Source organism: Pleurodeles waltl, chromosome 11 (genome assembly GCF_031143425.1).
Source record: "Pleurodeles waltl isolate 20211129_DDA chromosome 11, aPleWal1.hap1.20221129, whole genome shotgun sequence".
Classification (NCBI taxonomy): Eukaryota; Metazoa; Chordata; class Amphibia; order Caudata; family Salamandridae; genus Pleurodeles; species Pleurodeles waltl.
The window spans coordinates 883,292,200-883,318,506 of NC_090450.1; the positions used below are offsets into that span (position 1 = coordinate 883,292,200).

A 26,307-nucleotide genomic window follows, 5' to 3' on the forward strand; every position below is an offset into this window, starting at 1 on the left:
TACTACTATAAGGTGATTGAGTTTTTGAAGCAGAAAGTGTTGCCGCAAAATATAGATTGGCAAAGGATTGATCAAACGGCAGAGGAAGCCAAAGAGTCGATACATGCCTACTATGAGAGGTTGTTGAAGGTGTTCAAACACTACAGTGGTACAGAGGTCATAGAGGCAAAAGACATGAATCACCTTGTGTTCAGATTTGTTGAGGGATTGAGACCAGAGATTAGCCAGATGATTAAGAATCATTTGATCTGCTGGCAAGCGAAGCCGATTGATGAGGTATTGCAGTATGCAAAATACTGTAGTGACGAAATTGAGTTGAAGCAGAGAAAGTTGAAGGAGAAAGTGATGGTAATGCAAATTAAGGAAGCACAAGCAGGGATGCAAGTAAATGGTTTGCAGCAGATGGTGCAACAGCCGCAAGGAAACGGGATTTTCAGGCGCAAGTGAGAGGCAGAGGTCAAGGAGGTTTTGTGAACCGTGGTCCAGACATGAATACCATAGTGGTTCAAAATGATGTGCAGGGGATGAAGAAGGTGTTACCTTGTCATGCTTGCGTGGGCGTCGGACATTGGAAGCTGGAGTGCCCGATGATGGTGCAGGAGGGTGTTTTTCAACAAAGCAATGATGTCAATGCATTCCAAAATGTTAAAGGACCAAGAATGAGGGATAAAGATCCGAACTTCCAAAATAACATGGTTCAGATTCAGGGTCTCCAACCCATGCAACAAGTGCTGATGCCACGTGTACAACCAGTGCAGATGCAGCAAATGCAGCAGCAGGTTCCTTTGGTACCATAGACAGCAAATGTAGTTGCCCTTAGCACCAATGGGACAGCAACAGGTGATGCTTCCTCAACAGGTCACAGGTCAAGGAATGAGTCAAAATAATGCAGTTCAACAGTTCCCATTGCGTGGTGAGAATGGAATAAACGATGAATGGTCAGATGACAGTTCAGATGGTGAGGAGTGTAGGCTACAGCATCCCTAGAAGTAGATCAGAGAGGGCCCTATGTGCAAGGGAAGGTAATGGGTCACAAGGTTTCATTCTTGGTTGACACAGGAGCTACACGCTCTATGGTCAGAAATGCAGAAGTTCCGAAGTTGCCCCTTTCGGGACGTACAATAAAGGGGGTAGGAGTAGCAAATCAGCTCTTGACTAACCCGATCACAGATCCGGTTCAGGTTGAGATTGGTACTTTTCAGGGATTGCACAGATTTGTGGTTTGTGACTCAAGTCCTGTGTCCCCACTGGGAAGAGACTTACTGTGCAAGACGAGGTGTTTTATCACCTATTCCAATTAAGGGATTGAGGTGCAGACAAACAGTGACGATGAAGGGGATGACGGACAGATCTCAGAGCCTGAGACGGAGACCACAGATGAAGAGTACCCCCTGATAAGTTTCTTCCCAATGTTCACAGTGACTGATCTGCCAGCAGATTTGCAGGGGACAGTAAAGGACAAATTGTGGGATTTGACAGGAAAGGAAGTGGGACTGAGAAAAGGAGTAGAACCAGTTAAGGTCAGTGTGAAGCCAAATGCTATGTTCCCCCAGGTACCGCAGTACAATATGGTGCACAATGTCCTCATACAGGCAACACAGAGAATTGCAGACTTTGTGAAGCAAGGAGTTTTCAAAGAAGTGATGAGCAGTCCATGTAATTCACCAATCATGGGACTGAGAAAGCCTTGTGGGAAAGTTTGAATTGTACAAGACTTGAGGAAAGTCAATGACATAGTGGTGAAATGTTGAACAGTGGTGCAAAATTGAGCTGTGATCATGTTCCAGGTTCCATGTGATGCAGAATGGTTCTCAGTCGTTGATTTGTCCCAAGTGTTCTTTTCTGTGCCTCTTCATGAGGACAGCCAATTTCTCTTCAGTTTCAAATTCTTGGACAAGGTCTACAGTTGGTGTCGAATTCCTCAAGGGTTTTCGGAATCACCTTCCATCTTCAATCAGATATTGAAGAAAGATTTAGAGTCAATGGAATTGCCTTTTCAATCGACTCTGGTGCAGTACATTGATGATTTGTTAATTGCTTCCAAAACAAGAGATGATTGCAAGTACGATAGGATTGCCCTACTAAACCACTTGGGAAAGAATGGGCATAAGGTGTCCCCGAAGAAGCTGCAGTATTGTCAGAAAGAAGTGAAATACTTAGGTCACCTAATTGAGAAAGGGTCGAGGAAAATATCCAAGGAAAGAGTAACTGCCCTATTGCAGATGAATCCCCCAACGACACGAAGAGACGTTAGGATGTTTCTGGGAATGGTGGGCTACTGTCGTCAGTGGATCCCGAACTTCTCATTCATCTCCAAGCCATTGGTAAGATTGACGGTTAAGGAGGTTAAGGATGGGCCAGATGTCATAACTTTGTCTGAGAAAGAGGTGAAGGCGTTCATTGAGCTAAGGGAGTGTATGTGCAGGGCTTCAGCTTTAGGTATGCCTGATTACACGAAGCCTTTTGTCCTGTTTTGTCATGAACGTGATGCATGTTCTTTGTCTGTCCTAACACAGGTCCATGGAGGTGCAAACTGACCAGTAGCATATTTTTATGCTACTCTGGACCCTGTCGCAGCAGCCTTACCAGGTTGTGTGCGTGCAGTAGCAGCAGTTGGTCAAAGCCTTGCACAATGTGAAGGCATAGTGATGGGACATCCTTTAACAGTTATGGTCCCACACTCAGTTGAGATCTTGTAAACTCGTAGCAAAACACAGCATATGACAAATGCAAGACTGACGAAATATGAAACGATTATATTGGGGGTCACCAAATGTAACTTTGAAAAGATGTACAGTGCTGAATCCGGCAACTTTGCTTCCAAATGAAAATACAGAAGTTGAGGATGCTGATGATGTAGAACATGATTGTCTTGAGGTAACAGAAATGTGCACCAAACCGAGACCTGATATTAAAGATACCCAATTGGAAGAGAATGACCACATTATCTTTGTTGATGGCTCATGTTTGAGAGACTCAGTAGGAGTACTGAGAGCCGGATACGCTGTGTGTACAAATACTGGTATCCTTAAAGCGTCTTGGCTTGAGAGAGTATATTCTGCTCAAGTAGCTGAATTGGTTGCTCTTACTGGACCTGGCCATGCCGCTGCCGAATTGAAAGTGACCATCTGTACTGACAGCAGATATGGCTTTGGAATTGTCCATGATTCTGGCCAGCTATGGTCACAGAGGGGTTTCCTGACCTCTTCTGGTTCTCCAGTGAAAAATGGAGAAAGAATTAAGGAGTTGTTGCATGCGATTCAGTTACCTCATGAAATAGCCGTGGTAAAATGCAGCGCTCATGTGAAATCACAAGAATTTGTCTCCATGGGAAATAGATATGCGGATCAAGTCGCAAGGTTTTGCGCATTGAACTGTATATCGTTCAAGGATCAGTGGGAATTGTTACCTGAAACAGAGAATGAGACATGCACAGGTTACGCATTAAGGGTGGTTGACACGTTGGAGGAATTGAAATTGTTGCAGGGGCGTGCCAGCAGAGATGAGAAACGCTCTTGGCTTAAGATGCAATGTGTACAAAGACCAGATGACTTGTGGGTTTCAGACGAAGGAAAAATGGTTTTGCCGAACAGTCTACTGTCACAGTTTGCAAGGTTTTACCATGGTCAAGCACATATTGGGAGAGATGCCATGATCAGGTTGTTCAAAATTGATTGGTTTAACCCAAATTTCAGACAACTGCAGAAGTGATTTGTCACAGGTGCGTCATCTGTCAGCAGATGAATGCGGGGAAAGGGACAGTGGTGAATTTGAGCCACATTGGGAGAGCAGGAGGTCCATTTAGCAGAATGCAATTGGATTTTATCAAAATGCCTGTGTGTGGAGGTCTGAGATATGTGTTGGTGATTGTGTGTATCTTTAGGCACTGGATTGAAGCTTACCCTACACGCAGAAGTGACAGTCTCACATTAGCAAAGCTACTGCTTAGGAAATTGATTCCATGTTTCGGGTTTCCGATCTCTTTAGAATCAGATAGGTGAAGTCACTTCAACAACGAGGTGGTTAAGCTCTTGTGTGCAGCCTTGAACATTGAACAGAAGTTACATTGTAGTTACCGCCCTAAAGCATCAGGATGGCAAAAATGTGTGCAGCTACAAATTTGAAATGGCCTGATGCATTGTCCTTAGTGCTAATGTCAATGAGAAATACACCCAACAAGAAAACAGGACTGTCTCCTCATGAAATTCTCATGGGCCGAGCTATGAGACTGCCCACAGTGCCTGCAAATGCTCTTGTGAATATCAAGGATGATATGGTGTTGGACTACTGCAAGGGTCTGGTTGACGTGGTCCGCTCTTTCTCTCACCAGGTGGAAGCTACCACACTGCCACTGATAAATGATCCAGCTCACAATCTGAAAGCTGGTGACTGGGTTGTCATCAAGAAACACGTGAGGAAGTCGTGTTTGGAGACACGTTGGAAGGGGCCATAACAAGTAATACTGACAACTACCACTGCTGTGAAGTGTGCGGGAATTCCAAACTGTCACTCCAATAAGAGACGAGACCCAGAGGGGTGACGGTGGGCCTATCTCAACTGAGGCGCCAGGAGGACCGACTCAGAGAGAGGTTCTCCCAGAAGCAGACGGATGTGGTATTGAAGCAGAGCCCCTGACAGACCCAGAAGGCGAAGGATTTGAAGCGGAGGAGGGTCAAAGTGTCCAGACTCCTCCTGAGCAAATTGCAGGTCCATCAAGAGAAAACACCATAGAGTCAGAGGAGGGCGACGAGCTGCCACAAGGAAGATCAAAGACAAGAGAGACACTGAAAGGAGATATGTGGCCAGAATTGCAAGTGACTAAAGGGAAAGTGGTTGTCGATGATGCGATGGAGGAAGAAGTTGATACAACAAGGAAAGAAGATCTGAGTGAGGGAGAGTTGCAAGGTGATTGCAAGTTGAAAAGAAAGAGAGTAGCAAACAGAAGGTACGCGGGTCCTGAATGGGCATACACAACGTCAGCTGAGTGGCAGCAAGAGTTCTTGGCGTTCTGTTTTGACTGAGAAGTCCCAGGTCAATACTATGGTACCTGAGTCTGGCCAGAGAAAAGAGACTGTGCTAATGTGAAAATTGAGCTAAAGAAAATTGAGAAAAGAAACTAAGAAAATGATCGGATGTGACACTGTTAACTGATTTTGACAAGCTGCTAACCTGAATTGACAAGGATCCTGGGAGTGAATGTGAAAGCTGTAAATAATTGCTGAAGAAAGATTTTCGCTTGCTTTAACTTGCTGAAAAAAAAAAAAAAAAGGGGAAAAAGCTTTAACCATCCTCTGTTGATTGTTGTTTAAGTTAATAATAATTTGCTTTCTGATTCTTTACATATCATGGCTAACACTAGAGATGATAATAGGGGAAGTAGGCGCAGAAAATGTTTGGGTGTTGCTTTGAGCGTTGTATGTGTGATATTCATTATAGTTCTGATTGTCAGAATGCCTTTGGTGGATAAGAGTGAAACTAACAATGCTACAATTCCTGAAACAGCTGCTACACTAACAGCTTGGGAGAAGTTTGAGTGGGACACGAGATACTTGCATGAGGGAACTAACGTAAAAGGGGAACTATCAACTAATGTTTTCTATCGCTTGCTGAGTGAGCATGTTGACATTATGGATGCGAAAGATTGTTATGTGTGTACACAAATTCCTGTTTCAGTGCAAGAGGGAGTTACCTATCATAGTTTGCCTTTAACGTATGGGATAAGCTGTAGTTTGTTACTAACGCGATTCTATAACCAAGAAGAGATTCAGTACTTTTATTCTAATAATGATCTTGTGTTTTCTTATGTGCCTATCATAGAGGACTTAAATAGTGTAGCGAAATACTATAACATAAAATTAGTAAAGGGGTTCTTTGAAGCGACATTAACAATTAGTACATCTTATGCACACCGCAATAATCTGACATGTTTGCTTACACCATTAGAGAAAAGCTTTCTAGATCACACGGAAGATAGAAGAAGGGCATTAAAGGGGAAATTGGAGAAAGGACTGCAGCAGCGAGCTTTTGTAAATAGTGGGAGCTATAGCGCAATTAGGGAGCAAGGGAAATTAGCGTTAGATGCACTACACGTAGGCAAGCTTTGCATTACGCGACCAAAGTCATATTATGACTATGTGTTTGTGGGAACGAATGAATGTGAGCATGTGTTTTTGTTTCAGAGTAAGTGGACGTTCTTGTTAAATGGATAGGATCCAGCGATCCCTGGGATCTATTACATATGTGGACTTAATGCTTATTACCGTCTTCCAAAGGGATGGGACGGGACATGTTATTTGGGGATAGTTTTCCCAAAGATATATCAATTAGAGGACTTGAAGAAGTTTCCGAAATTGCCTGATTTACATCGTACTAGACAAAGGAGAGAGACTGCTGCTGGTGTAGTAGGAGACATATTTGGAGCAATAATTCCTTCAGTGGGAGTTATCATGAACTCCATAAAGATTCAAAAGTTGTCTACTATTGTGGATCACATGCTGACAAATTTTACAGGAGCTATACCCCGGATGGATACTGAACTTGCTGCAGAGAGGGCTATGACTCTTCAAAACAGGCTTGCTTTAGACATTCTTTTAGCAAAAATGGCAGAGTTTGTAAAATGCCTAATGAGCGTCATTACTGTGCCTATATTCCTGATAATAGTAATGAGATTAGAAGTATGCTTACTAACCTAACTAGAGATAGTACGGATTTGAAGGAGCTGAAAGAACCTGGAGTTTGGGAAAAGGTTGGAAAGGGACTTGCTAAAGTGGGTAGCTGGTTTAGTAATATTTGACATGGAATATTGGCAAAAATAATACAGGGAATATTGATTGTTTTAGCTTGCTTATTTGGGTTATGGTTGTCATGCAAAATTAGTAAAATAATTAAATTGAAAATGGCGAAAAATAACAAGAGGAGGGAAGAAAAGAAAAGGGAGAAAATGTTCAGAGCTAAATTAGAAGGGGCAAAGTTGAGGAAGGAAATTGAGACGCGAGAGTTCTAAGATGCAAATTGTAAAAGAAAGGGTTTGTGTGATGACAGGAGTCATCAGAGGAGGGATTGTTGGAGTGTGACTTTTATAATCAATATTGACATGAAAAGCTTGCAATGTAATGTCTAATGAAACCGCATAAAATGTGTTAATGTAGTACTAATGCACGCATTTGAAATGTGCCCACGGGGAGTGGCCACCAATGTATACGATGATTAATGAAACTGACTAATAATGAATTAATAACCTACTCATGTATGGTTTGTATTAACGTATCCTAATTAGAGTTATGTATTAAGGTTTTGCTAAATTAATCACTAGGCCTTAGTTAGCAGGGGTCTGGGCCTAGCTGCCTGGTCTCATATTAACTGTGTTTTTCTAACGTGCAATCTGCTATTTCCCTGAAAGACACAAGGCTGTACTTTTCCAGAAGCTAGAGATATGTGTGTAGCTGTAGTAAATTCTTTCTCATGAGACCCGACTTGCTCAAGGAGACATTCTTGCCGAATGCAACAGTGTAATTCGCAACAGGTGCAAGGTCGCATGGACTAGGGGAAGACAATGGAACTACTGACTGGAGCGACAAGTGTAACTTTTCTTACCTGACATTCTACCCGGTGAAGACGTCAATCACAGGAGCCAATAAACTGCATGAGAACTGTCTTAGGTGAAGATTCTAGTAAGGTGTGTGACGGATTATTGGACAGAGATAACGATGCACCAAATATTGCCCAATGAGAAATCAGAGACTTGTTTGACAACTTTGATATAACGGCGTGACAGAAGGAGAAAGGAGCCATTCTTACTCAGCCATTACGGAGCTGTTACTTTGCTATCCTTTGTCCTTCTGAGAGACTTTGGGGGTCATTACAACCCTGGCGGACGGTGTTAATGTGGCGGTAAGACCGCCAAGAGGCTGGCGGTCTTTTTTTTAGTATTATGACCATGGCGGTTACCGCCATGGTCATCCGCTGCTTCTCCGTTCCGCCCGCCAGGGCGGAGACGACCGCTGGGCTAGAGACCTGGGTCTCCAGCCCGGCGGCCGTCACAATACCACCGCCGGTATTTTGACCCAGCTTACCGCCGTGGATTTACAGCGGTAGGAACCGCCATGAAATCCATGGCGGTAAGCACTATCAGTGCCAGGGAATTCCTTCCCTGGCACTGATAGGGGTCTCCCCCATGCCCCACCCCAACTCCCTCCCCTACACCCCCCACCACCCCTGCCACCCCCCAAAGGTGGCAGGGCCCCCCTCCCCACCCCGACCCCCGACATTACCTTACACATACACAACCGACACGCATGCAGGCACCACCAACACACATACACGCACACACCCCGACATACATGCCAACATCCACACACACAGTCAGACACGTACACCCACATTCGCACATTCTCGCACACATCCATACAGACATACCTACAGACATACACGCACTCATTCCCAAAACACGCAACACCCCTGCAAGCATACACGCACTCACACACCCCCCTACATACACAGACGCACGCACCCACACAACACACAACACCCCCCCACCCCCCTCCCCTAATGGACGATCGACTTTCCTGTTCCATCGATCCGCTGGGAGGGGTCGGGAGCCATGGGGGCAGCTCCGCCGTCACCTCACCGCCAACAGAACACCGCCGCGCAGAATCACAGGACGTGATTAGCTGGGCAGTGTTCTGTTGGCGTGGCGGTGGAGGTGGAGCAACCTCCACTTCCCCGCAAGTATGGCTGTTGGCGGCTCTCTGTCGGAAAAACGACGGAGGGCAGCCAATGGTCATTATACGCCGAGCGGCCACTACTGGCGGTCTTCCGCACGGCGGTCCCTCGGATGTCTTGTTAAAAGACCGCCGAGGTTGTAATAACCCCCTTTGTCTTATACTTTAAACCATCCTCATCTTATTCTTTGCCTGATACTTACTTCTCCTCCTTATGAGGGAAGAGTCTTTACTTGCTATGCCCTACTGAGACTTACCTGTTCTATCCTGGCTGATGGCGAATCGACTGATGTCATGAGGAAGAAGACTGATCCTGCATGCTGACTCATTCGGAGGGGTAACTATCTGATGATAAATTGTAATTGTCTGTTTGCCTTTTCTTTCAAGGTACCAACTGCTCTTTTGATAGAGGCCATAGTTAGATGTTTTCCAAATTCATGTTGCTAAATTGTTTTGCAGGAAGCCCAACATGCTGATGCTAATTAGAGGTTAGTTAAGGAGTTCACTAATATCAGGTGCAAATAGACAAATGACTGAATCCTTGCTTTGTTGAATAATGTACTAATGATACTCTGCTAAAGTTGACTCATGTTAACGTCGTGCTTTGTTCTAATGTTCATGACCTATGCTTTGATAAAATCTTACTTGAGTTGCCAAGTTATAGTGGTATTGATGTGCTTGTTGATATTGCGACTAATAAATATGATACTAGAGTGTAACTAATAGGGAATAAATATCCTAAATCTTACTAGATTTTGTGGTTATTCATGGCTGAAAGGTCATGGTGTGTTTCATTCTTATTACGTTATTGATTAGTTTTGATTGACTAGTTACTGCGAATATTGATTAGGTTATTGATCTATTGATTGAAATGCTAAACGGATCTCTTGTTCTGGGAAGTCCCCAAACGTGGTCAAAAGATTCATTGGCCTAAAACGAGTCCCCTTGTAAGTTAAATTAACAAGGTTTGGACGCGTTATCACTGCTGACGCCCTTGGGTAGCTGATAAAAATAGCCCAGCGGTACAGCCTGGATGTTGACATTACTTTCTTGCGTGGTTTCACACTACTTGAGTATCCATTCTACCTGCTGAGGGTTTTTTAAATTTACTACCACACAATCACCTGGGAGGCTTTTCTTAATGTTACCCAGCCAAAGTACCCACCTTACTCCAATAATACCACCCCAAAGGCACTCACTGTTTCCCCCCAGTGTTTTATTTATCAAATGGACTACTTTATTTTTGAGTTGGTCATCCTGCTTGTTAGGATTGAGTGACAGGCATGGGACATTTTTCAACACAATTACGTAAGGGGTATATTGAGGTAGAAGTTGGAGAATTTGTAGGTTCTTTCCCACAGGTGAAGTGTATGCTTTAAACTCCATCAGCTCTGTACTCCCAGGGGCCTGTCCTCTCCCATTATTCCCTAGAGGTGGAGATAAGGATTTAGCTGGAATTCTACTGCAATTGGCGGGCTGCTCCATAGGAGTGTTTATCAGCTTATTTGGTCCTCCTAATCCAGGATGTTGGCCCTTATGACATACCACAGCATAACATTCTGGTGCTGGGCCTGAGGGACAGACTCCTGTTTCCCGCTCTGTGTTAGGGGTAAGGGTTAGGCTACACTTTATGGATTCTAGTAAGTGTTTTAGTGTGGAGTCTATACTCTGCAACAAGTTTACTGGAGGTTTAAGGACCTTCTCTAACAAGGATTCCATGTAGGCTTTGTCCCCATAATTGGCCTCAGGATCTTGGGGACCCACAGGTTCCACCCTCACTTTTTTCCCAGTTATAGATGGCTTACAGGCCAGGAAATTGCCCCACTTAGACTCGTTAGATTTGGAGGCTTTTGACTTGGCCATGCTGGAATTCTCGGGGGTGGACCCAGTGCTTAATTTGTGCTTGTTGTGTCCGGTGCTGAACACCAGCACTTATTTTTGAGAGCCGGTGCTTATTCTTCTGCCCCAAGCATTTGCTTCGAGCAAAAGAGACACATGGGAAAAACGGAGGAAGTGAAAAATAAAAAAGCGTCACAATGGGAGAAAGCAGAAAGCTGCAAAAGTGAGCTGAAAGGGCAGGGAGTGGCTGTAAATGAATTCAAGAGGCCTGAGATGGCTTCAGGATTACGCTGCCTCAGAATTCCTTGTTCCCACATTGAATTGCAGCAGCCGTGTGTTTAAGAGGAGGGCTTTGCGCACTGGCACGTTTTTATTTACAAATTAAGCACTGGGTGGACTTCTTCCGTTTTATATGGAGAGAAGCAGTATCTTCCACACACACAATGGCGTCTTTATCTTTAGTGGACAGGTCGTCTTCTCTACCTGGGGAGATGTTTAGTTCATCCTGCAGGACAGACCACTTTTGTATGCTTGATATCTTGCGCCCCCTTCTTTGCCTTACTAGCCTCCAGCGGGGTCCCCCCCTCCTCCCCTCCCATAGTTACCATGTTACTTGTCTTGGACATAGGAGGGAGCGAGAAAACAGGTGTTTTCCTTGATACCGCAGTCTTTCTTCGACCAATTAAATTTTGGTGTTTAGTCCGGACATGGCTGTTGTAAAGTATGATACTATGGAAGCTGTGGGGTTAGTATCCTTAGAGGAAGTCATAGCGCTCACCTTTCTTTTGCCCATTTTGACTTAAGTGCAATAGAACCCAAAGGAGGAATACAGCAATACAATGTAAAGTATTGTAGAGTACCAACGTGGCCTGCTTGATGATAGAAAACGGTTTAATATATTGTTTCTAAAAAAGTAGGCGGGCCATGGGCATGACGTGGACGGAGGGGGACTGCACATCACTCCCCCTCAATGCACATGTATGTTTGGCCGGCCATCTCAGGCCGGCCAAACATACATGCGCACTGTGGTCTCTCCAGCCCGGCACTGTGTTGCCGGGCTGGAGAGAGCATATACAGGCTCCCAGTCTGCCTGGGAGTGCCATGGGTGGGTGCTCTCAGCCAATCCTGATGCTGCTTTGAGCAGTACCAGGACTGGCCTCAGAGCAGGCCTGGAGCCTGTGCCTGCATTCTGCAATGATGCAGCAGAGTGGATGGAGCGGAGTGGCTCGGGAAAAAAGGTAAGTTTTATTTTTATTTTTTTATTTATGTTTTATTGGGGTCCTCTCCCCCACCCTCCCCGCCACACGCCGCCCCGTCCCTTTCCCTCCCGCAAGCCGCGACTGACTGTGGATACTTTTACATGTTAATAAGGCCTTCGTGACCAGAATAGTATATTTGGTATCATGTATTTGATTGCATTTTTAAAACAGTGTCAGAACTTAAGTGCAATGTTTAAATAAGTCCAGACATATTTAAACATTGCCATTTTAATAGAATAATGATGAAAAAAATTGGAAAGGGAGGGCAATGATTTTTACTTTGGGGCGCATAAAAATGTTTGAAGACCACTGCTCTACATGGTTTTCAAAGGCTGCATGCTGCAGCTATAAAGTCTATAAACTTGGCGAATTTGAGAGTTTTGATCGATCTTGGTTTTCAAGTTCTTTTCAGATCATAGTTATGTCTGTAAATCTATATAATCTATGGCCAGGGACACTGGAATTATGTGGCAATGGAGTACATAATTATGCAGCAAGAAAAAACGCAAATTATCCTAGATAACGTGCTAAATTCTATAGCAGGATTATTTCTGTATTTCATCCTTTTAACTCGCGATAATACTGATTGGCAACGCGTTCCCCCTATTAGTAACAGTTTAACACCCTAGGTCAACAATCAATAACTGAAAGTATACAAATTACCCTTTGCCAACAGTATGTGACTGTGCCTCGAAGTGTGGCACTTTTCATTCTTATAACTTTTTTATCTGTTCGTACTAGAAACTGTGGCCCATATTTGTGGAAGGTCAGCGTCGCCTTAGCATCATTAATTTTGACACTAAAGCGGTGCTAACTTAACTCCATATTTATATTTTGACGCTAGATCTGTCTAGCTTCAAAATATTGGAATTAGCACCATTTCTAAAAAGCGCCAACCCACCTTGCGTCAATGAGATGCAAGGTAGACATTCTATTCCTAAAAATTACGTTAGCCCCCCCAGTGCCATATTTAACACCAGACGCTGAAACTACGCGCAAGTGGGAGGCAGACCTAAATAATGGCGCTAAGCCCGCTTAGCGCCATTATTTAACGCCTGGTCAAACCAAGCATTAATGGGCAAGTAGGCTCATTTCCATGGGGAAACACCATGGAATGGGTACAAGGATGCCCACACCAATCCCCAGCATCACCACCACCTACACCACAGGGACAGTACAGTAGGAGGGAGACCATCCTAGGTAAGTTGGAGGTAAGTGTATGTGTGTGGTATGCCACTGGGACGCCCTTACATGGGGTCCCCTGGCTGACACTGGTTATGTTGGGCTTGCCCTGGGGACTTTGGTGCCCTGTGGTGAGCATTGGGGTGGTGGTAATGACTCCTGTCTATACTTAGACAAAAGTCAGTTTTTGGCTGCTTGTGTGTCAAAAAATGATGCTAGGCTGACAAGCAGCAGATTTTTTGCCGCTAATCAGCCTACCGTCATTTTTTACCAACTAGCGCCATTTCCCCTAATGCCATCCTTCACCGGCTAGTGTCTTTTTTTGAGACACTAGCTATTCCTTAGCGCCATCATGCGTCATTTCTTAAATATATGGCGCACGGATGGCGTTAGGGAACGGCATTATCTCACATTAAAAAAATGGCTCACAACTGTGCTAGCGCGGGTGTACGACTTTTTTCATAAATATGGGCCTAGATTTTTTTGTCAGATGGTGGTTTACGTGGCAGCTGCATTAAATTCATAATTAAGCTGCCCTGTATGGGAAAGTCTGGCCTATAGATAAAACAGCACCTCTTGCAACTTGACTTCCATTCATAAAGACGCTTTCGACCATGTTGTGGTTGAAATGGCACAAACTGACGTGCAGGCCGGGGCAGAGTCGGCTTCGAAATCTGACAGCATGTAGCATCACGCCCAGCCAGATAAGTGCTGCGCACCCCGCCAGAAGAATGCAGCCTTCTCTTGGCTCGCACTTCCGGCCCCCCAAGCAGAAGTTTTTTTCTGAGTGACGAAGCTGCTGTATCATTTGTGCCCTGCAGCAAATCTTCAAACCACAGCTTCTCTTCCTTTTTTGTGTTCTTTCATATACATTTCCTGTATTGCTGCAGGTAACGCCACGAACCGGCCAGGCTTGATTAAACATCCTTGGAACATCGAAGCGGGGAACACGTTGCTTTCCTTATAAAAAGGCTTTCGCCCGTGAATCCGGTTTGGGAGACCTCTTACGGAGCCCAGGGGTCGGGCCGGAGTCATAGGACATTTACTCGACTTCCTTCAAGCAAGTGGTAAGATAAAAAGGCTAAATTTTCCTATTTTGAAGTTCTCAAGTCAGTGAGTGGATGGTACCATTGGAGTGTATCCTGTACAGAAACTGTGTGTGTGATGTGATCGGGGTGGGGACACTGGGTGAGATCCAGTAAGTTGCCCTGCCCCCCCCCCTCCCTCCGCCCCCCCAGCTGGAAATGCTTCCTTGCATTTTATGGTCAATCTTTGCTCACTGTTTGCAAATTAGTTGATGTACTCCAAACAACAACAGTGTGTGTATATTGCCCAACGCCACCACAAGGTACATATTGGTCGAGTTAAGCATAGTAAAACTTGTCTTACCCATAAAAACTTGTCTTCATGATATTTTTGCCCTCAATATTCTTCACACGAGGTTTTATGCACACAATGTTTTAGACTGGATGTATTGTCCAAACACCCCATTTTCCTGCTGGTAGCTGAATTTTAATAGCCCACATCTGTAAAAGACATGGAAATATGAAATTGTCAAATAAATTTGAATCTAACATAACCCTAAAAACAAGGAAGGTTTGAAAAACAATACAGTTAGTAGGTGACAGACAAACTCTTAGTTAAAGACCTTGTAGAAAACCTAGATCAGGGATACCAAAATCTGCAACTATGTGAGCAAATGCAGAAAAAGTACCACCCTGATTAGGATGAACAATTCTGCCCAGTGAAGTAAATTTTGATGCTTTGCATTTTCCATTGCTAAATAGCGATGTGACCCAATTGATGGTTTCATATGACTGGTGCTCCGTGAGTTATTAAGTGAGTTATTGAATAATACTACATTATTTGAACCGAAACAAGTAAAGAATGTGCACAAATTCTTAAACAGAACTCCCTGGTAAAATGTCTGGTAGGAATATAAGCAGGGCCACTGGAGCTGCAGCGACTTTCGCATTGTTACAAATTTGCAGCCTTTGCACAGAATCCATCATCTGCTGAATAATCTGCATATTTTAATAAAAAAATACTTGTAGCCTCAAATGGATCAAAAGTTGCTAAAAGCATGGTGACACATGTTCCTGCTCACTAGAAGGCGGTTTGCAAAGGCGGACTCGTCATCTTTTAGTTGCTTATTGCTGTATTTGGGTGTTAAATTGCTACTAATAAATTGAAATATTTTCCCAGGCTGTGTTATCTTGTCTAAAAATGACATAATAATAAAGTAATACTATCACAAAATGTCCTGCATTATACCAAAAAAATTGCCTTTTCTTGCTGTATAATTTAGCCAACTCTGCCCTATAATTTGGCCTCCTCTGCCACATAATTCCACTGGCCCTGAATATAAGCCAAACTCACAGTTTGCCTGCAGCATTTAGAAATAGGTGAAGCATGCAGTTATCACAAGTGGAACCTCAGTTGGCTCTGCCTTGGTACCTTTGACGTGGTCACCTGTCCATCACTTGGCCACCAGGCGGTAGCATTAGCTTTTCCCAAATGTCCCGTGCTTACGACCCTAACGTGTGAGAAAGAAATCCATGATTATCCCCTCAGTCAGGGACAAAACTCAATACTAGTTAAAACCACTGAGTGTTTGATTTATGTAAACAAACTTCTACATTCGTAGTTTGTTTGTCCAAGTCAAACAGGAACACCAATCAGGGCAGCAAACAACATGGGACCTGCTCTGCTTTGCTTTGAACCTACGGTGCAGATGCCAGTGCTTCACTGAGAGCTTAGGGAGCCTTACCCGGCAGACAAGGATCTTTAAATGAAGCGAGTGATCCTCTTCCAGAAGAGAGGAGGCCATAGCCTCTGATGACCTGGCGGTACAGCGGGCCACCTGCCAAGATTTAACTGGCCACATGGGGCATTGATTTGTATTGCTATTTTTCATTATTATTGTGTAGTGTGCAATCTGACATTAGTATACTAACCGCGCCTTTCGTAAATCTGGACTATGACTTCTAAAAAATTGTTTATATTGCAGGCCAGATTCTGTTTATGTTTTTTAGGTCGAGCATAGCAGCGCGCAAGTGCTGCTTTTCCAACTTGTTGGTATGTATCTGGGCTTTTAACCACGCCCACCTCAGGCCCATCACTATCACTCGTTCATGGGCTTGCCTTTAAAAAATCCTTTGTTTTTGTTGGTAACTGCTTCACGTTTGTCCCTCCTAAGGGCGGTTTTGTTACCTCCTTGGCCATCAACCCTGTTACATGGATAACTGCACTTTTGCTGATAACTTTGACGGGGAGCAAACTTCTTTTTCCTTTTGTCTCTCTCTTTGCACTCACAGCTGCACTTTAAATCGGCTCGCTTTTGTCAACTGTTTTACTTTTTATTTTCAGTTTGTGTGGCAAGAAAAGCCCAGTTAGGAATTTACAATGCTAATACCTCTATCTCGAGCAAACGCGAGACCCATTGCATTGCAAATGCTTGTTTTCTGTGGTGTGAGCTTTTAATGTGTTGTATTTTCTGTGGTTGAGGCCTATTTGCATGAAGGTGTACATGCATTGTGCCCCCGGCGTTGCATACTTCGCACTGGGGTAAGGAGGACACTAAGGCCCTCATTCTGATTCTGGCGGGCGGCGGAGGCCGCCCACCAGAATTCAGCCCTCCATAATACCGCTCTGCGGTCAAAAGACCGCGGAGGGTATTATGAGTTTTTCCCTGGGCTGGCGGGCGGTCTCCAAAAGACCGCCCGCCAGCCCAGGGAAAAACTCCCTTCCCACGAGGGAAATCGAGCTCGTAATCGAGCCGGCGGAGTGGGAAGGTGCGACGGGTGCTGTTGCACCCGTCGCATATTTCACTGTCTGCAAGGCAGACAGTGAAATACATTTTGGGGCCCTCTTACGGGGGCCCCTGCAGTGCCCATGCCGTTGGCATGGGCACTGCAGGGGCCCCCAGGGGCCCCGCGACTCCCCCTCCCGCCATCCGGTTCCCGGCGGGAGAACCGCCAGGAACTGGATGGCGGGAGGGGGAGTCGGAATCCCCAAGCCGGCGCAGCAAGCTGCGCCGGCTTGGAGGATTCCTTGGGGGCATCGGGAAACCGGCGGGAGACCGGCGGGAGACCGGCGGGAGACCGCCGGTTTCCCTTCTCTGACCGCGGCTAAGCCGCCGCGGTCAGAATGCCCCGCGGGGCACCGCCGGCCTGTCGGCGGTGCTCCCGCGTGCCGCGGCCCTGGCGGTTCTATACCGCCAGGGTCGTAATGAGGGCCTAAATATAGAGATTGTTTCATTGGAGACAGGTTATAGACACAAGCTTAAGCAGAACGCTAAAACGTAAAAACAGCTGACTTCTAAAACAAAAACATTCTTTGCCATTGCACAGGCATCTTTGCACACAGTGCGCCATGTGCAAGGAGAGAGCAGAAATGCTCCATATCTTTGTAAATGGAGCATTTCTGCTCTCTCCCTTTCATGAAATGCAGAGCAGCAACTTTGCTTGCTGCCCTCAGTACTTAATTTGTGCTGGTGATTGCTGATGCTCGGGACCGGCACTTAATACCAGCTCTTATGGCAGGCTGCAACAAAGAGGTGCTGTTTAGTATGTTTGAAATGAGTACAACAAAAGTTATTTAACAATTTAATATCTATTGCAAATGACAAATACCTGCTGCCCCAGCCATTCTTATAGCTTTTGGTGGCCTGGAATAGTCTGGACTGTCACACCTTTAGGAGTGGGATGGTTAGTAGTTGTGCTGGTGCAGTCATTAGTAGCGCTGTCAGGGGCTATGGATGATGCAAGCGGCAGTGGCCTCCCGACAAAGGCTCTGGTACTTCTTTTTTTTTAACACAAATTAAGCACTGGCTCCCCTACGTTACATGAATGTTAATTTAGTAAATGTCCACCTCAGTTTCTCTGGGTGTGGGAGAACCAGACCAGATATTACAGTGCAGTAAACCTCTGGGTAAAATTCCAGTAAGCTTTAGCTGCAGCACCAGCCAAACCTTCCTTGTTATTTATGACAGGAGGAGCATATATTGTTCCTCCCTGCCAGAAAACACTTTCTCCTTTCCTCCTCTCCCACTCTTACCCCCTCACATCTGACCCCCAATTAGATGTCCCTGAAAACATTTAGCACATTCTCAGTGCTGGTGGTAGATGTATGCATTAAACCACATGAAATTGAGACTTCTATGTTGCTTTATGACTAGAAAAATCATCCCCCACTGCAAATCTCCATTCTATGGGATTTAACTTGTAATTGCACAGATGTGATTTTGCCATGTCCCCAGTACTGTGCAACATGGAATACGGGCCAATATAGTTTATTGGTAAAGTGCCAGTCCAGGTTACATATAAGCAAAGTTGCATGGGTGGACTAATTTATGAAAGTCGACTTGTTTCAAAGCTGTGCAAATTTCAGTGCAGATCATCAGGGATGATAAAAACAACATTGACTCATAACCCTTGGTATAGGTGTAGCTAATACATCTCTTGTGAGTCATGATATTGCTGGAATAGAAGCTGTATCGTCTACATGCCAACATTTCACATGTTGGATGGGAAAGGTCTCCAATGAAGAGATTTAACTGAGGTGTGTCCACATCCAGCAGTGAATCTGGCATAGCAGGGGCAACTCAACCAGGAAAGACAAGAATGTCCTGATTCCATGGAAAGGATCAGATCCTATCCATATTAGTTTCCGGCGGGTTCCTAGATCACTATTCAAATCACAAGTAAACCGCTCTCGATAATGATGAATTTTGTATGTTCCAGTTAGGTAATGGAGTGGAGTTCTGCATCAAAACATGGCCAAACAAGTGACGTTTTCTTGCAGATGGAGTAAGACTTCCTCCTGTAATGCACAAAGCAAAGCAAGACAACAGGTGGTTCTTCTCGTCATCTGAGTGAAGGCTAGATTACCTGCATTGTGGTATAAGAAGAAATAGGGATGACAATGTGCATCTGCAGAGGAGTTTCCCACCTTGGTACTGGGTGTGTGTGTGAAGTGATTGTATTTAGTTTCATGGCTCTGAACCTCGGGGTGGCCGGGAGGTTGGAAGGGTGGATTGGCATGGAACATGCAGAACACTAAACATCTAGACCATATAAACACTGAGATCATATATAACACAAAACACTTATTTATTCCAACTAGTGAAAGAAAGGTATGAGTAAGTAACAAACAAAATAACTGTGTACGAGATCACAGAGGGCCCAATGTCATTAGTGTCACCCTGGAGTGCATTCCAACTCAATAGTCTAGGCCTGTTTGTGCACAGTTGAGGACCTTGAAGACAGGGATAATGCACTCAGTTGCTTAGAAGATTGTCAAGTTTAACACCCATGCTTTTTCAGAAATAAGGGAAAGGCTGCAGAGTGGTTGGCGATGATGATGTAGCTGCCTCAATGCCAACCCTGAATGTAATGGGGAGCTAGAGGGAGAAAAGACGTTAACTGACAGGTGACTAGGTTAACAACCAGAAAATTGTTAAAGGAAGGACTGCAGCCCAGGTTCATGCAGGAAGTGAGAATCTAGAAATAAAGAGCACAAGCAGCACAATAGCTTGACAAGAAGTCACCATCCCAATAATGCTCTTGGTAATAAATAGTTTGGCATGCTCTGGGTTCAGGAGATCCCTTCTGACACATATTACATGTCTCGCCAACTTTGTAGGTAATGAGGTAAGCCATTCCCTGTGGACATGCCCTAGTGAATCAGAATGAAGGGCCAGATGTACTAACATTTGGAACTGCAATTTCCAAATTATAATACTTATTGAATTGCAATTTGGAAATCACAGTTCCTAATGTACTAAATATATTTTTTAAATAGCGATTCCTAGTGGGGTCACAAATCGACCTACATCATGAATATTAATGAGATAGCTCACAATGTGTGACCCAATAGGTATCACAGCAATCACAGGGTTGGAGACCTGCTGGGGTCAGCAGACCAACATGTCAGTGATTGCTTTTTTAGTAAAGAAAACTTTTTTTTTTTAAATCCAGCTCATTTTCATTAAAGAAAAAAGGAAAGCATTTAAAAAAAATGAGACTTTGAAGTTTCATTTTTTAAGAGTAGACTTTGGTTGGTGCACTACGTGAAGCATTAGTTAACCTTCCCCGTAGAGTCAGAACAGTGGTATCAGTCACTTCACTACAACCTTGTGGAAATCATGTCCACCCAAGCTGCCCTTAACGCTTCTGGCTGACATCACCTTTTGCTTCAAGGGCTGCAGAGAATATTCAAAGTATGGAGAGCTGAAGGGTGTGTGAGGCTAGGAGGCTGAGAAATCTGGCGATTCACAACTTTTCAAATTATTTAATAAAACTTCACATAACCTGTGAAGCTGAAACTTTTTTTTCTTTCGATAACAGGGGACAGCCCCTTCCTCAAAAGTAAAATAACACCTAATGAACATGAAGGCCTCTTGTAAGCCGCACACACCCCCACGACGAATCTCTTGTTCTTCTCCTCAATCCTCTCCACATCTCGTCCCTGATAAAAAACAAAACTAAACTGCACTTGTTGTTTGAGACCCTCTTCTTCCTTTCTATGGCTCTTGGTTAATTCATGCTTGGTCAATTCAGAGCTATGTAAGAAATTATGTTGATTTTTTTCACCTATCAATATATTTATTCCAGGACCAGCAAATGTACCTCTTTATTAGATGTAAGACAAAATCAGATCACATGCTTACACCTCCTGCCACTATCTTTTACACCCTTGGCAGTGGTCTGACCATAAAGTGGCTTTCATTAGAGTGTGTTGCCTGTGAGAGCATTTTCTCTTCCATCCTTGTTATTTTGTATTAGTACACAGTATGTGCATCACAAAGGCATCTGAATATGAGTCAACTTACCAATAACTGCTGACTACTTCTTTTTATTCTGGGATGGTATTTTATTAGTTCTTTGGACTAATTCAAAAGGGAGGCCACCTAAAGTATTGTACTGATTTTGGAAACAAAATCTCCCCATGGGATGCATCCTGGTGGCCGTCAAAACTCGGACCTACTCCTACCCCCACTGACCCTGCTAGGAACCTAGGCATCATTCTGGACAGCAAGCTAACCATGATGACTCAGGTCAACTCTATTGCCTTCTCCTTCTTCTTCATCCTATGCATGCTTCGTAAGATATTCAAATGGATACCCCAAAGCTCCAGGCTCACCATCATCCAGGCCCTCATCTCCAGGTGACTGGACTACGGCATTCCTCTCTTTCATCTACGGACCGCTCCCTCTGTTCCAGAGTTTAATGTCCCTGAAGATCTGGCTATTGGGCGAATCAACCAGCCCTTGCCAGCATCTGGATACCCTCATGGATAACAAGTAGCGCTCTACAAATCTAGTGATTAATTGATTGAGTGAATGTAATCGATACATTTTAGGCTGTCGTCAGCACATCCTAAGCAAAATGTCACCAATTAACGGTTTCAGATTTAGACCTAGTCAACTTGATGACATTTATTATGCAAAGTGCCAGTATATGGTCAACAGGAGGCAGCTTAGAGAACTGTTTTTCCAAGAGAACACTCAGCCTCTGCCTGGTTTAGAAGTACATTCTAAAGAACACATGGAAGAAAATGTGTGTCTCTGTTAAAAAAGGCAATTGTTCTGCTAAATTGCCCAATTTTATCTGCAATCATTGCTACTCATTTGCAGTTACAATCACCAGACAGGTTTTCTTGGCTGTCGTTGGCATGTGGAGTGACCTTTCAAAATGGCATCTTGTATGACAATGTTGCTTTTTCTTCCTCTCTCCCCCACCCATGTAAGATGGCCCCAATGTGCACAGCCCTGCAGTGCTCAGCACTGAGTCCGCACCCTGGGCAAGTTCACTCTATACTGCCTCGGAGGCCCATTTAACTCCCTCCTGTAGCCCACCTGTAATTCAGTCAGTGTCATGGCCAATTCCAAGCATTTGACTGCTGTAAAGATCACTCCTCTTGCAGCCAGAAAATATCTGGTAATTTGGTGGTACTTGCCATTTAATGGAAGGAGATGGATGACAGGCAGCTATTCAGAAGATGCACCTGGGTGACCAGCCGCCGCCTAAATTGTTCTGCTATTTCCAATGTTACAAATACGAATTTGTTGATGTTGCATGTACTCCACCCCTTACTTGACCAGTCAGCCTTCAGTGCAGCATTTAAATTCGTGTGCAGGAAGTGCAGTAGAAAGGTTCCACATGACAGAGTGGTCAGAGGGACTCCTGCACTGTTAAACCCTTGACCACGACCCAAGCTCAGAGTTGTAGTTCTCACAGGTTTACCCACAGAGAGAAACCGCTTTTCGACAGGAGCCACTTTTCCACAGAGCATAATTCAGGTTTATGTCGAAGATACAAAATGCAGAGATAGACTTCCTACATTTCATATTTAACTTTTATCGTATTGCTTCTTTAAACGTTTTATCAGAGCTGTTCTTTTCGCTTGAGTTAGAAAGAAAAGGTTTTTTTTTTTTTATTTTGTTTACAAACTCTAGCATCACAGTTCCAATCTGTGCTCGGTCTCTTCACAGTTCGAGGACGGCCTTAAGTCTTTGGTCCTTCATCAGGACCATTGTTTAAAATATATTTTTATTTATGTATTTTATAACAACGACATAGAACAAAACATTAGTTGTGATACCATCGTAGGAGGTACACCGGTACAGAGCAGCACAAAATAGCAAATAAAATAGTCACAAAAACAATATCAGTGACGACGCAGAGGACAAAACCCATTGTCTTGTCTCTGGCAACCTATCTTATTAGACATTTCCAAGATGCTACAACGCACGGGGTCTGCGCCACGGAGGTCCAGCCTCCCCTTCCAGGGTCTGTCAGACACTTCACACTATTCTTGAATATCATCAAGTTCCACTTTTATTAGTATTTATTCAGCTTGTAACCATTCACGGGCATCTTTATACCACAGCTATAATGAAGGTCCCTGCAGCCAGTGTATCCCTATCCTTCGTTTGGGTAACACAACAAAGAGGTAATTTTATAACAAAATGGACTCTTTTTAGGTTTGGGGGTGTAAACTCAGTATACGGTGTGTCAGAGACCGATCAACCTTTAATACCAGTATCGTAGCCAAGGCAGTTATCACCTGGCTCCAGCGGTCGCCCACCATAGAGCATGACCATACCATGTGCCCAAAGTCTGCTGCAACATCCTGGCATCTAGGGCAGTCACCCTGCTGTGCTGGGCATAGCTTGCTAAGAATTTGAGGGGTAAAGTAGGCCCAATATAATATTTTGTAATGGATCAGACGAAACCTGGCATCACTTGATGCCCATTTATGAAATGCCAGTCCCCTATTCCACTCTGGGTCAGTAAACGGACAATTGATATACTGTCCCCATCCTGGTCATGTTTTCAGGGGTTCATGTACCAGGTCTCGCAGCACCACTTTTTAACTTAAAGGCATGTCTTTCCCAATCCTGAAGCTCCACCATGGCATTCATTGTAAATGAGTCAGAGAGGCATCGTGAAAAATCACTCCATCGTTTCCATGCTGCCACAGTCATTTTAGAAAATGTTAAAAATTGACCCAGAGCAATTAGAAATGTATTTCTGGCCTCTCTGAATAGTGGGCATAAAGGGAGTATCTTCACCACATATTTAGCCAGGACCATTTCTAAAACAGTAAGCCCTCTTGTAGGTGGGTGTGTTCCAGCCTTCAAGGATCAGGACTGGGGCAATACTGGAGTACATGGATCTTTCTGTAGTACAGTAAGCAGATTGAAGAGTCACTCTCAGATTTGCCTTGGTTGGGAGGAGACGGATGGAGTGATTGTTTTCCAGTGTCAACCGTGGGGGAAGCATTAGCAACTCTCCTGGCCTGCCTTGAGACACGGGTATAAAGACGGACTGCTCTTCTGAGAGAGATTCTATCCAAATATTCCAGAAGCACTGAGTATTCCCCTAGTAAAGGCCCACCTTTCAAAATTATTGCTACCTCGAGGACCTACTATACTTCCACGGTACGCGACTGATGGGTACCCAGGCCCTTTCGATGGGAACCTTGATTATAAGAATATGTGTGTTTGCAGAAGTTAACGTGATGCAATATTGTACCTTTCAGAACTGAATGTGACTTCCTCTTGAACAATAGTGTGTGTACAAACAGATGTGTTAAACAGGCTACAAGAAATTGAATATGACACAACATGTCCTTTTTACACATACTTCAAACCTTCTAGCGTGCTGATGGCCACTTTGCTCTGGAGTAATTTTAATTAACAAACTTTTGGTTGTACACTTTATGCATATACAATTAGGATTCTGTTGCATAGTTCCCCTCACGTTGCTCCTTCTTCCTGGACTGACACAACTGTCATCAAATAAGGCAAAGCACAATGATGAGGCTAAACAATGAAATATTCAATAGGGAAGCAAAAAATAATATTGAAAGTGTGGTCAGAGAGAAAATAAACTCCGGAAGAGGGTGGACCAACACATGGTCTTTCAAATGCGGAAGTCAACAAACAGAACCTACCTTGCAGCTTTGAAGACGGGCTAGAAAATTATCTTTCCACTTTGAAAGAGATAGCGCTCCATGCTCACCAGCTAAACAAATAATAGTGAGTACCGAAACTATACACTGGTAGAGAAGAACGAAGTGGTAATGTAACAGAAATTGACTATCATCTATATTCAAACCACCAGAGACTTAAAGTGAAAACATCAAACAAGCATTTACAAATACAAGGGGTGTTACCTTACTAAACCCTGTCCAAAATAAGGGCATTGACGTAACAGTTATGATGTTTGCAGAGAGGATTGGCTAAGTACATACATTAGCATACACGTTAAATATGTTCAAGTGCACTTGTTTCCTCTCATCTCTAAGCATGTTCGAACCTTAATGTGTGGTAAAACATTTTATATACATGTCTGGGCACCATCAAAACATTGATCAACATATTATACAAGAACATATCTCCATTAAGTAAACACTAGCATTAAGTCAACACCATTGTTACACCATGGAAGTAATGGTCAAGTCATGTTTGCCTACAATATGTCACGAATTTCCATCGTATTGCAGAGGCCAGCCTGAAAGCAGATTTGGGTACCATGGGTGCCAACAGTTTAGCAAGAATTGATGTCCACAGTATAGCAAGAATAACTTCCATTCTGTTACAACCATAATTGTGTCATGGATGCTCACAATATGTCAGAAATTACCACCACTGTGCCAGGGTAAATATTATGCCACAATAAGCTACCATTTTGCAATGGATATTCACCGGATGCTGAGGTTTACTATTCCACATCCCGGACCACCATTATACCATTGGTAGGTGTGTACAATAGGTTACAAATGACCACTACTCTGTCAGGACCAGTAGTATGCTACAAATAGACACCTCCATTACATTGGTCACCACAATATGAGGTGAATTTATCCCCATATGCAATGGATGTCCACAAGATTCCAAGAAATACCGCCGTTATATGAGGGATCAGCATTTTTTAATGGGTGGGGAACTGATATAGTCCCATGGGTGCTCACAAAAGTCATATAAATTACCACAATCATTTGAGCGCCAGCATTTTACTAGGTGTCTGGAGGGTGTCATCTCATGGATGCCTACCCGTTAACAAGAATTACTGCCATTGTGCAAGGCCAGGGCAGCATTTTACTAAGGTGGTCTGAACTCATCAATGCCATAGATATCCACAAGATGCCAATAATTACCATCATGTGTATACACACACACACACACACACACACACACACAAACCCCCCGTCTTCCCCACAATACCTTTTTCCTATATTACTGCTGCTCACACACACACACACACACACCACAAGACCTTTTCCCCATGTTACTGCTGCTCTCATAAACTTCCACCCTGACACTTGCTGGTGTTCTGGGCTGTCTCTCCTCTCCCTCACGTGGCAGGCTGCTGCTTCTCAATGTGCATACCCCAGTGGATGATGGGACACCTTGGAGGGCAGTGCATGGAGTGAGGGGAAGAATTGGAGTGCCTTGGGTGGAGGGAGCCATCGGGGTGCTTTGGGTGGCTAGGGGAAGTTGACCATCTCTGGGGCCAGGAGAAGTGGGAAACTGAAGAGTCATGGGTGCTCTCAGGAGTGGTACCTACTTCCCACACGTGGGAGAACCTCTGGGTCTACAAGCAGCTTACACCTCCAGCAAAAGGATTCCTTTTGCTTTTTTTCCTCTACCTATAAATACTCTAATTTGTTTCTTTTATCTTTGCAATGCAAGGAGAAGGTTGTTTCTACTTGTATAGCAATAAGTTACTTGCGGCAGTATTTAGAGTTTGGTGGACTGGTTACTCTGTCACAAACATAACGGATATCCTGTCCAC

At 44.1% G+C, this 26,307-nt stretch overlaps 1 protein-coding gene across 1 annotated transcript in view; it reads left to right on the top strand.

Annotated features, from left to right (window-relative positions):
- Window positions 1-13,857: 13,857 nt before the first annotated feature.
- SELPLG (selectin P ligand) overlaps window positions 13,858-26,307 on the top strand; it is an 86,179-nt gene continuing 73,729 nt past the window's right edge. The window contains exon 1 of the mRNA XM_069214783.1: window positions 13,858-14,067. The gene's annotated coding sequence lies outside the window, so the exon portion shown is untranslated. The remainder of the gene's footprint in view (window positions 14,068-26,307) is intronic.